A 10,652-nucleotide genomic window follows, 5' to 3' on the forward strand; every position below is an offset into this window, starting at 1 on the left:
GATGGAGTCTCACTCTGTTGCCCAGGCCGGAGTGCAGTGGCGTGATCTTGGCTCACTGCAATCTCTGCCTCCTGCGTTCAAGTGATTCTCCCACCTCAGCCTCCCAGGTTGCTGGGATTACAGGTGAGCACCACCATGCCTAGCTAACCTTTGTATTTTTACTAGAGACAGGGTTTTGCCATGTTGGACAGGCTGGTCTCGAACTCCTAACCTCAGGTGATCCACCTGCCTCAGCCTCCCAAAGTGCCAGGATTGCAGGCGTGAGCCACCAGACTGGGCACATTTTTTTTTTTAAGTAATAGGATAGCATCTAATAATCAATGCTTAAACAATAACAACCTTGTCAGTCACCAGACAGGAGAAATTGGGATGTCAATGCCAGTACATGTGCAGATTCAGGCACATCTCTAAGGTTAGATCACACAATTTTCAAAGCTAGAAAAGGTTATGTGATTGTCATGCACCGTGAAGTATTTCTTAGTTAAAAGACAGATGATCCAATTAAGAGGAGGAAAGTCACAAGTTTCATAAACCAGGAGATGCGGAAGGAGCCTCTGTTCTTTGCTCAGCTCTAAATTATACCATCCATCCTAAAGGGGCTAAAGAAATCCCAGGTGGAACATGGAGAACTGCATGGACACAGCTGAAAGGGAGCCAGAAACTCTCTGACTGTTTTTTAATTTTAATTTTATTTTACATATATTTTGTACAATTAGCAGTTGTGCATGGAGGCTCTCTGACTCTGAATATCTAGGCTTTGATTCAAACTTGCATTATTATCCTGAAGAATAAACAGGTTATGTTATGAATGAACTTGTTCTATATTTCATTAGGAAAAGCACAAGACAATGAAACTTCATCGTATAAGTTTAATACATGTTTTGATGTGAAAAGCTTTTATTGAATTGATGGCTTTGTAGACTTAAGGAAGCACAGTGAAGCCTACCTTATAGGATCATTATGAGAAATTTAAGAAATACCACCATAAGATAATAGCTCTGGAACATTTACTCAATACTTAGTACATAGTAGGCACTCAATAAATGTTAGGCATTCTTGTTGGTATCTGTTACCTATTGTCCTTGCCAGCATCCATCATCCCTATGGATCTTGGGATCTTCAATGTCCACACTCACTTTCCAAAACTAGTCGTTTCCTTCTAAATGGAACCTTTCTGCCTCCCATTCCTGCGAGGTGTGATTTAGGAGCACAGGGTAGCTCTACTGAAATAAACTTAACACTGCCAAAATGTGTTTTCATCCCCCTAGGTCATCCATCTCTAGTTTAGCTGAGACCTCTAGGTCCTACGGGGAGAAAATATTACTCTGGTCCACATGCAGTGGTGTCATTTTGGGTCAAAAGACCCTCCCACGCCCTGCGCAATACGCTCAGCTCCTTCCATTTTTGCCATGCAATACACATTGACGAGCAGCTCTACCTGCAGCGCTGTGCAGACCAGACCATCGGCTGCAGCATGGGCAGGAGTTTGATTTGAAAATCAATCTCTCTGAGGTTTCTTCATTTACAAAATAAAAATATTAATATTAAATAGGAACATTAGGGAGATGCAACAAACGAACAGAAGGAAAATACAATGCCCAGCACGTGGTAGGTGGTCTTCAGATGTGTGCACGGTATGTGTTGCCTTCAAGCCTGTGACACCACTAGAGGCTATCGACAACATCGGTGCTAAATGGATCTGTTTATGGCTCTCATCCACCTCCTCTCACCTCCATCTCCTCTCACCTGGGCCTTTCCCCAGGTGCCTTTCCCCAGTCTGTTCATCAGACACATCTGAAGCGTCCAGGTCATAGCACTTCCTAGCGGAAACCTTGCAGGCTTCCCACTGTGTTAGAGTACAATGCGGACTCCTCACCTTGTCCTGCATGTCCACAGGGACAGCCACACTCATCTCCTTCCTGGTGGGTGAACACGCAAAGCCTTGACCCATCTAGAAGCCTCTGCACTTGCTGCTACTTCCCCTGCCTGGAATTCTCCTCCCTGGGCTCTTCACATACATCAGCCTTCACATACATCATTTCCTAGTTCTCCACTTGAGTCTCACCTCCGCAAGGTGGCTTTCTCCAGTTATCTTGAAACCCCTGCATCCCTCTCCCATTACTTTCTACCAACCTGTTTATTCCCTGCGTAATGCTTGCTCTCACCTGTACTAAACTTATTATTTTTTATTTATTTTTAAATTTTACAAACAGAGTCTCATTCTGTCATCCAAGCTGGGGTGCAGCAGGTAACAGTGATCACAGCTCACTGCAGCCTCCAACCCCTGGGCTCAAGTGATCCTCCCACCTTAGCCTCCAGAGGAGATGGGATGACGGCACATACCATTACTCGTGGCTAATTAAAAAATTCTTTTGTAGAGATGGGGTCTCTCGCTCTGTTGCCCATGCCAGTCTTAAACTCCTGACCTCAAGCTATCCTCCCACCTTGGCCTCCCAAAGCACTGGGATTACAAGTGTGAGCCACCACATCCGGCCAGATCTTATTTATTTATTTATTTATTTTTAATTGAGATAGAGTCTCACTCTGTCGCCCAGGCTGGAGTGCAGTGGCATAATCTCGGCCTACTGCCAATTTCGGGTTTATTGTGTGTATCTCTACCAGAATATGAGCTCTCTGAGAACAATGGTTTTTGTGTCTTAGAACAAAAAAAGGGAGGCTGAAGCACAGACTTAAGAGGTAGGATGCCATGGCCCTGGCCACTCAGTGACCAGTGACAGAGGTGGGATTGGAACCCACGTCCAAATGCCACAATCTCCATGCTAAAGTCACACGCTGCGACTGGGGACTGTCGGTGAGACCCAGAGATGTTAGGGCTCCTGTTCCAGATAGCGAAATGAGCTTCCTGGGTTAGGAAGAGGAAGCCTAGAGGAGGAATCAAAAGCAGACTTCTCTAGCCAAACTTCATTTCCCTTTCGGGCCAACGCCAGCAAGGTTGTAGGTACTCGGAAGCTCTGTTACTCACCTGGGCAGCTGCCCTGTGCTGCGTCCTAGAGGGTCAAGAGGAAGAAGATGGACAATGCTGGGAGCCCAGGAGAGGGGTGGCTGAAGAATGGCCACCTCCAGGCCTCCTGAGAGCATTTCTATCCCTCAGCCCAGACACCCAGCTCGCCATTCCCCAGGTCTCGACACACAGAGGAGCTTTGAAGTTTGAGGCGACTTTGGGATCCACTTGAAGCTAAGCTAATCACCTTTAAGTGTCTAGACTTGTTTCACTGTCAACTTGGAGATAGCATTACACAAAACTCAGCTGTGTTCCATCCTGGTTCCCAAATCCTTCTTCTCATCTGCCCCCATCCACCTTGCTGTCTCTGCCCTCCATAAGAACAGGGTCAACAGACACATTTTTATTTCTGGGAAACAAATTCCCACTGACTGGGAGTACCTATACTTGGGGTGAAAACAAGACATCACACAGATGTTGGGGATTCGGGAAGGGGACAGGAAGAGGGAAGGATGGAGAGAAGGCAAAGGAACAGCAGAGCCTCACACTCCACATGGCATGGTGACCTGCTACGTGAGTTCCTACGGAAGGAATCCAGCTAGAGTTGGACTTTAGACCTTAGGAGAAGAGAGAAAAAGAGAAGAGGAACCCAAAGCAGCTGGTGGAAAGGGGCCATCCAGCCTACCCTTCTCAGAATCCAGCCCCAGGACCAGTCCCAGCCCTCACACCCCTCCTGACACGATCTCCCCTCTGCTAGCCCACCTCACTGTGGGTGGCTGCTCCACCAGAACGGGGAGGGGCCCAGGATATTGTGGGAAGCCCTCACTTTTGAGTGGCTTCTACTCAAAAGTAGTGTGAGCACCTCAGCTGCCCGGTCCCCACCCCCATTCTGCATTTTCCTTCCCAAAAGAAATGAAGGCTCAAGGCAAAGTGACAGCTGCCTCGGAAGGTCCCTTTCGGGAATGTGGAGACAGAGGCATGGCATTGCAAAGTGTCTTTCTGGATGCAGAGAGGTGTGAACTAACCTGACTCATCCTCCCATCCCAAACCAACAGTCTCCCTTCCCATGAGTTGAAGCAGCTATGCCTTGGCCCACGCCAAGTCCCAGGTTCTGGCTGGGAAGGGGAGTGGAGGATTCACACAAACCCTCCTCCTCCTCTGCCGCCATGCAGTGTGAAGAGGTCACTCCCCAAGCCGGAGATGCTCAGCCTCCAGCCACCCCGCCTCCTGCCTCCCACTCAGCTTCTGTTATTTCCCCTCCTGCTCCCTGACATCCTTCCCTCCTTCTCCCCTTCTCCGTCCCACACCTCCTCCCCGCTAAGCTGTAAGGAGCAGGGGAAAGGCTGGCAGCACTCAGCGGTGAGCTCCCGGCTGTGCCGTGCTTCTGGTATCTCTGCAGTCTGCACTTGCCCCCTCTTTACCCCATCCATTCCCCCCAACACTTTTGCCCTTTGCAGGCCCACAACGATGCAAGTGTTGTGCTGGCCGCTCCCCAAGCCCACCCAGCCAAGTGTGTCCTCAATAACTGCTGTGCCAAATAGGCTGTTGGCAGGACTGAGCTGATGGGGCTGCACTGTGGGGGTACATTTGATCATTTATCCAACAAATATTTATTCAGCATCTGACATGGGCTAAGTACTATGCAAAATGCACAGGATCAGGTGAGGAAGAGGGGAGGGGAGAAGGAAGGAGAATAGTTACCAAATGGTAGATAAAACAAAAGCCAAAGAGACAGGGAGGACAGGTGTGTGAGTGTGTGTACATGTGTGCACATCTCTGTGTATGCCTGTGTGAACGTGTGTGTGTATATGTGTGCATGTGTGTCTGCTACTTTAGAGGGAGTGGCCAGGAAAGCCTCTGAGAAGATGACATTCGAGAAGAGCCAGCCTGATAAAGTGGTTTTGTAAAACGAGCCGCTCATCGGGAACAGCAGGTGCAAAGGCACTGAGGTCTGGATGAACTTGGGCTTAGTATCAGAGCAGCAGTTCTCAAATGGGGGTAGTTTCGCAGGACCTGGAGACAAGACATTTCTGCTTGCCATGATGGGGGTGCTACTGTTATTCAGTGAGTAGAGGCCAGCGATGCTGTTAAACATCCTACAATGAACGCACACGATAGCCCCAAGACAAAGAATGATTTCACCCAAAATGTCAATGGTTCTGTGGTTAAGAAACTTGGTTTGGGGGGAAGAGAAGGAAAATATGTGTTTAAAACCCCAGCTGAGTCACTGATTCAGTGTGACCGTGGGCATGCTATGTAACCTCTCTATGCCTCAGTTTCCTCACTTGTAATATGAAGGTAACCACACCGGCTCTGCCACGTGACTTCAGTAGGGAGAGGAAAGGAAGTAGGAGCTTAGAAAGCATTTTGAAAAGTTCCCAGTGCTGGTCATTGTTAATTTTCTTTCTCATTATTACTCCCCAGGAGAGCTCGCGGAGATGCTCTGTTGATTTGAGAAGCATTGCGGGGCTGGACTCCCAGGGCAGAAGCTGGCCTGGCCATAGAGGTCTTAGTGCCACTGCCTGTACCATGACCACGTTGAACTTGGAAGCAGGCGGAGACTGGGCAGGGAGATGTGGGTCTTCCCTTCACTGGTGCAGAGCTTCCAGACCCCTCTGGGCTCCGTTTCCAACCACAGCACGCACAAGGGTCTGGATTCATTTCTGTCTTTTTTTTTTTTTTTTGAGACCTCTTAAGAATTTAATGAGAGCTGTCAACCCCCTCTTCAGAAAAATGCACCGCCTCTAACATTTTGGCTCGGACTTCTAAGGGTTCCCTGACCCCTAATGCCCCTTGACTGACCTAGTTTAAAAACATTAATACATCCTGCTCTGGGGGATAGAACATGAACTTTGGCGAGGAACAAATAACGTGGTTTTGGATTACTGACTTCACTTTAAGGACTCCCTGCTTCCCTTTAGGAACTGGAGAGACCACTGGAAGTGAAACCAAAGCAAATGTGTTGCATCCTCTCAAGGCAGCCCCATCCCTCCACAGACTCCAGCCTACAGCCAGTCCAGTCCCCAAGAGGTGGGCGGACCTTAGACCACTCAAAGTGGGGTACGAGGTGGAAGAAGGGGTCTGGGCGGTCAGATGGGCAGGCCCTCTGGACTAGCAAGCAGGGCTCAGGGAACAGTGTCTCCCGAAGGCTCGCCCGATGCTCATCGGACATCCCCCACGGCAGCTTCCTTTTCCTTGTGTTTAACAAATTTTTAAGATATGGAAATATGTACAAAAATAACCCAAATACCCCCGTGCAGAATCGACAATTGTTAAAATGTTGCCATATTTGTTTCAGAAATGAAACAAACAGTCGGAGTCCCCATTCCCTATTCCTTCTCCCCACTCCTAACGGTAATCTCTCTCCCTCAGGGGAAAATTCTCATGATTTGAGTGGGAACATTTTTGGATCATTAAACATATTTTAATGTCTATAATACTATATGTTTCTCACTTTACATAAATGGTATGGTGTCATATATATCATTCTGCAACCTTGATTGTTTTACTCAACCTTTTATTTGATACTTGGGATCCATTCATGTTGACAGCATGTAAAGCTAGATCTTCCCATTTACCCGCTGTGTCATATTCCACCTCATTTATTTTACTATGCCCTATTTAGATGTTTCCATTCTGTTGCAAAAACTCTCTTACATATGATTATTTTTCCACATGTGAAAGCTTTACTAAGATTTATTTTATTGGGGTCTCAGAAGCTGTCAGTTTTCAAAACCACCTTCCCTAAATTGTCCAGGTGAGGTGACATCTAGGACCCCTATTAGCCAAGACATCAAAGGAAGGCAGCAGCGGTGAGACAGAGAGCCCCTGAGTCACACTTGGCTGTATTACCCTAGAGGAGGGGAGGGGAAGTTGCTGTTACTCAGAAGAGTGGCACTGGCAGAACTGAGGCCCAGGGAGGAGCCCTGTGACCAGGTGTGGCGAAGGAGCTTTGGCCGAGCAGAGGAGTTGACCTGCTGCCGGTACAGAGGAGCCCCCTGCTCTGCAGCAGCCTGGAACCCGAGGCACAACCAGCCAGGCAGGACCTCGGCTGTCCTCTGCCCCAAATGCTTCACTACACCCTGAGGCCAGAGCAGAAAAGGGATTTGCCAAGCTCATATCACAAATTCCAGGCTCCAACCCTGTATTCTGTCTATTTGACTACCAGGACAGGGCCAACTGGGTTTCATTTCCAGCTGAGGGGAATAGGGGAGGGGAGAAACAGCATCCCCTGATCTACCTGGGCACGTGTGGAAAGCAGGGGTGTGGGGTCAGGTTGTCTGATACAAATGGGAGTCCAGCCTGTTGGGGTCACCGTGCTGCTCCAATCAGAGACGGTCACCCTGTGGGTTCAAGTGCCTGGAAGGCAGAGGAGGCTGCAGCTGCAGTCCCAGGTCAGGGAGCAAGCTGTCTCCAGGAATGGCCAGTGGTTGCCGGGCAGGGATCAGAGTTCTGCCTGTAGCTCTCTCCTTCCCACTGGGGCAGCATCACCAGCCCAGGGTAATTTCTAATCTTAGCCATGGGAACCACGCCTTTGCATTTTCATGCTCAGTTCCATCTGTGCAACCTGGAGAACTTCACACTCACTATTATTCATTCACATTGTCCCCCAGGGTAGCGGCATGGCAAGCATCATGTTGACTGCAGAGAAAAAGAGGAGCAAGGCCTCTCGTAAAGAACTTGCATCTCAGCTAGGCATAGTGGCTCATGTCTATAATCCCAGCACTTTGGGAGGCCAAGGCAGGAGGATGGCTTGAGGTCAGGAGTTCGAGACCAGCCTGGGAAAAATTGTGAGACCCTCCCTGCCATGTCTCCAAAAACTTTTTTAAAAAATGAGCCAGGCACAGTGTCACAATGCCTATAGTCCCAGCTATTTGGTAGGCTGAGGTAGGAGGATTGCTTGAGCCTAGGAGTTGGAGGTTGCAGTGAGCTATGATCATGCCACTGCCCTCCAGCCTGGGCAACAGAAAGACTCTGTCAAAAAAAAAAAAAAAAGGCTGGGGAGAAAACAACAAACAAGAATCTCATCATGAAACCTCAGCTTCCTTTCCAAGAAAGAATGCAGCCCTGTTTCAGGCCTGGCTCCCATCTCCCTGCTCTGGGCAGAGGGCAGGAAGTTCCCTCGGCCACAGTTGCTCCTTAGTGCTCAGCTCCCTTGGCCCTCAGCCTGCAGACGGCTCTTGCATCATCTAACTTTTCAGGGGTGAAAGTCTGTCATCCCACTTATCTTTAAACCCTCTTGAAGGCAGAGATAGGGCTAAAGCTTCTTTGTATCACACAGAGGGTCAAACACAGTGCTAAGAATACAATAGGTGCTCAATTTTTTTTTTTTTTTTTTTTTTTTTTTGGGAGACAGAGTCTCACTCTGTTGTCCAGGCTGGAGTGCAGTGGTGCAACCATAGCTCACTGCAACCTCAACCTCCCAGGCTCAAGAGATCCTCCTGCCTCTGCCTCCCGAGTAGCTAGGACTACACGTATAAGCCACCATAACTGTCTAATTTTTAAATATTGTGTAGAGACAGGGCAGTGCTTGCTATGTTGCCTAGGCTGGTCTCAAACTCCTGGGCTCAAGTGATCCTCCTGCCTTGGCCACCCAAAGTGCTGGAATTACCAGTGCGAGCCACCACGCCCGCCCCTCAAGAAATATTTTTAATAAAATCAGCTCATAAGGAGGCACAGTGACTACTGACCTCGTTCACAGAAAGGAAGCTGAGGTCCCGGGAGGGCATGTGACTTAAACTGAGGTCTCCACATATGTAGATAACGAAGGCAAGTCTTTACTACCAGAACTCAAATCTGGTTTTCGCCTGAACAGTCATCACTTAGACTTTGAGACAACTGGTCACCCGGGGGGAAGTGCATCCATCCCCTTCCTCAACAACCAATCCTGTTCAGAGTTTTGGACCAAGACAAAAAAAATACAAGGCAGAGTTTCTGTTTTGGAGGATCTGCTTGAGAGATCTGACAGCTATGTACACCTAAACAAAAAGAGTTTAAAAAGCACCACGAATTTAACTGAAAATACAGCTTTCTTAGGAATTTGCTGAGTTAGAGCCAGTTTGTCTCTGCCTCTAGCAGGTAAGTGGTTTTTAATTTTTTCTTTTGTAGAAAAGGAGGTGAAAGTTACTCTCTCAGCCAGGCGTGGTGGCTCACACCTATAATCCCAGCACTTTGGGATGCCAAGGGGGTCAGATCACCTGAGGTCAGGAGTTCAAGACCAGCCTGGCCAACATATGTCTACTAAAAATACAAAAATTAGCCAGGCATGGTGGTGCGCACCTGTAGTCCCAGCCACTCAGGAGGCTGAGGCAGGAGAACTGCTTGAACTTGGGAGGCAGAGGTTGCAGTGAGCCAAGATTGCACCACTGCACTCCAGCCTGGGCAACAAAGTGAGACTCCATCTTCAAAAAAAAAAAAAAAAATGTTACTCTCTTATCTGCCTCACCTCACAGGTGCCCTGGTAGAAGATGCTGTCTGGGCTGTCAGGTAACCTGGTTTCTGGCATTGTCCTTGTGTTCTTTTCCTCCAGGTTCTTTGTCCCCAGGGTGCTGAGAGCCCAAGAGTGCAGACCTGCTCTCCATGTTGGGGGCTGGATAACAGAGAGGTGCGGGAGTCAGGGGGTGCCGCAGTCAGGGAACCAGACACAGTTGTAGGTCCTTAGGAGGAAACCATCAGGCATCATTCATCAGAATTCACACCTGGTTTTTCGCTTGTTTGTTTTTTGAGATGGAGTCTCACTCTGTCGCCAGGCTGGGTGCAGTGGTGGCGATCTCGGCTCACTGCAACCTCTGTCTCTCCAGTTCAAGTAAGCCTCCTGCCTCAGCCTCCCAAGCAGCTGGGACTACATGCTCGCACCACCACACCCAGCTAATTTTTTTGTTTTTAGTAGAGACGGGGTTTCACCATGTTGGCCAGGATGGTCTTGATCTCTTGACCTCATGATCCACCCGCCTCAGCCTCCCAAAGTGCTGGGATTACAGGCGTGAGTCACGGCGGCCGGCCCAGACCTCACACTTGGCACACACTTTACTTGCATGTTCGCATTAGGCCCTAGACAAAAGATACCAGACCGATGGATCTGCTGTATCATCAGGCATACAATTCAATCTTTCAGGGTCTCCATTTCCTCATGTGTCAGATAAGCACAGTTGATACCAACACCCAGCCACTGACAGGATTAAATGCAATCACAGATATACAAATGCTTGACCAGTGAGAACAGTACACGTTGGATGCACTGAAACCGAAGTGCACGTGAAATTATAGAGCAGTATGGAAAGATGCTAGAATTAGATCCCCGCATTTCTTGAAGTTAAAAGTGCAGGTTCTTTAGGAAGGACTCCCCACCCCCATCCCCACCCCCACTCCCATTTCACCAGACCTGCCTCTCGGCCTCCAGGAGCGCAGCTGCTCTTGCAGAGATGTGAGAGCTGTCCCCAGGCATCTGCCAGCTGGGGCTGGGGGGCCCAGGCTGCACCAGACTGGTGGGCGGGCCTCCAGCCAGCTCCCCAGCAGAGGTCTCTCTAGGGCTGAATGGGGCACGTGCCCAGGGCTAATTGACTCCCCTTTTATGATGATTCTCCCCGTTCCCCCTCCCCCCATACATACTCTGCCCGATTCAGCTTTCCTTATCTGGAATTCCTCCTCCTGTTTGTATTCCTTGTCCTTGACCCCTCCTCCCATTTGCTGC

The sequence above is a fragment of the Mandrillus leucophaeus genome, unplaced genomic scaffold (assembly GCF_000951045.1).
Source record: "Mandrillus leucophaeus isolate KB7577 unplaced genomic scaffold, Mleu.le_1.0 Scaffold204, whole genome shotgun sequence".
Classification (NCBI taxonomy): Eukaryota; Metazoa; Chordata; class Mammalia; order Primates; family Cercopithecidae; genus Mandrillus; species Mandrillus leucophaeus.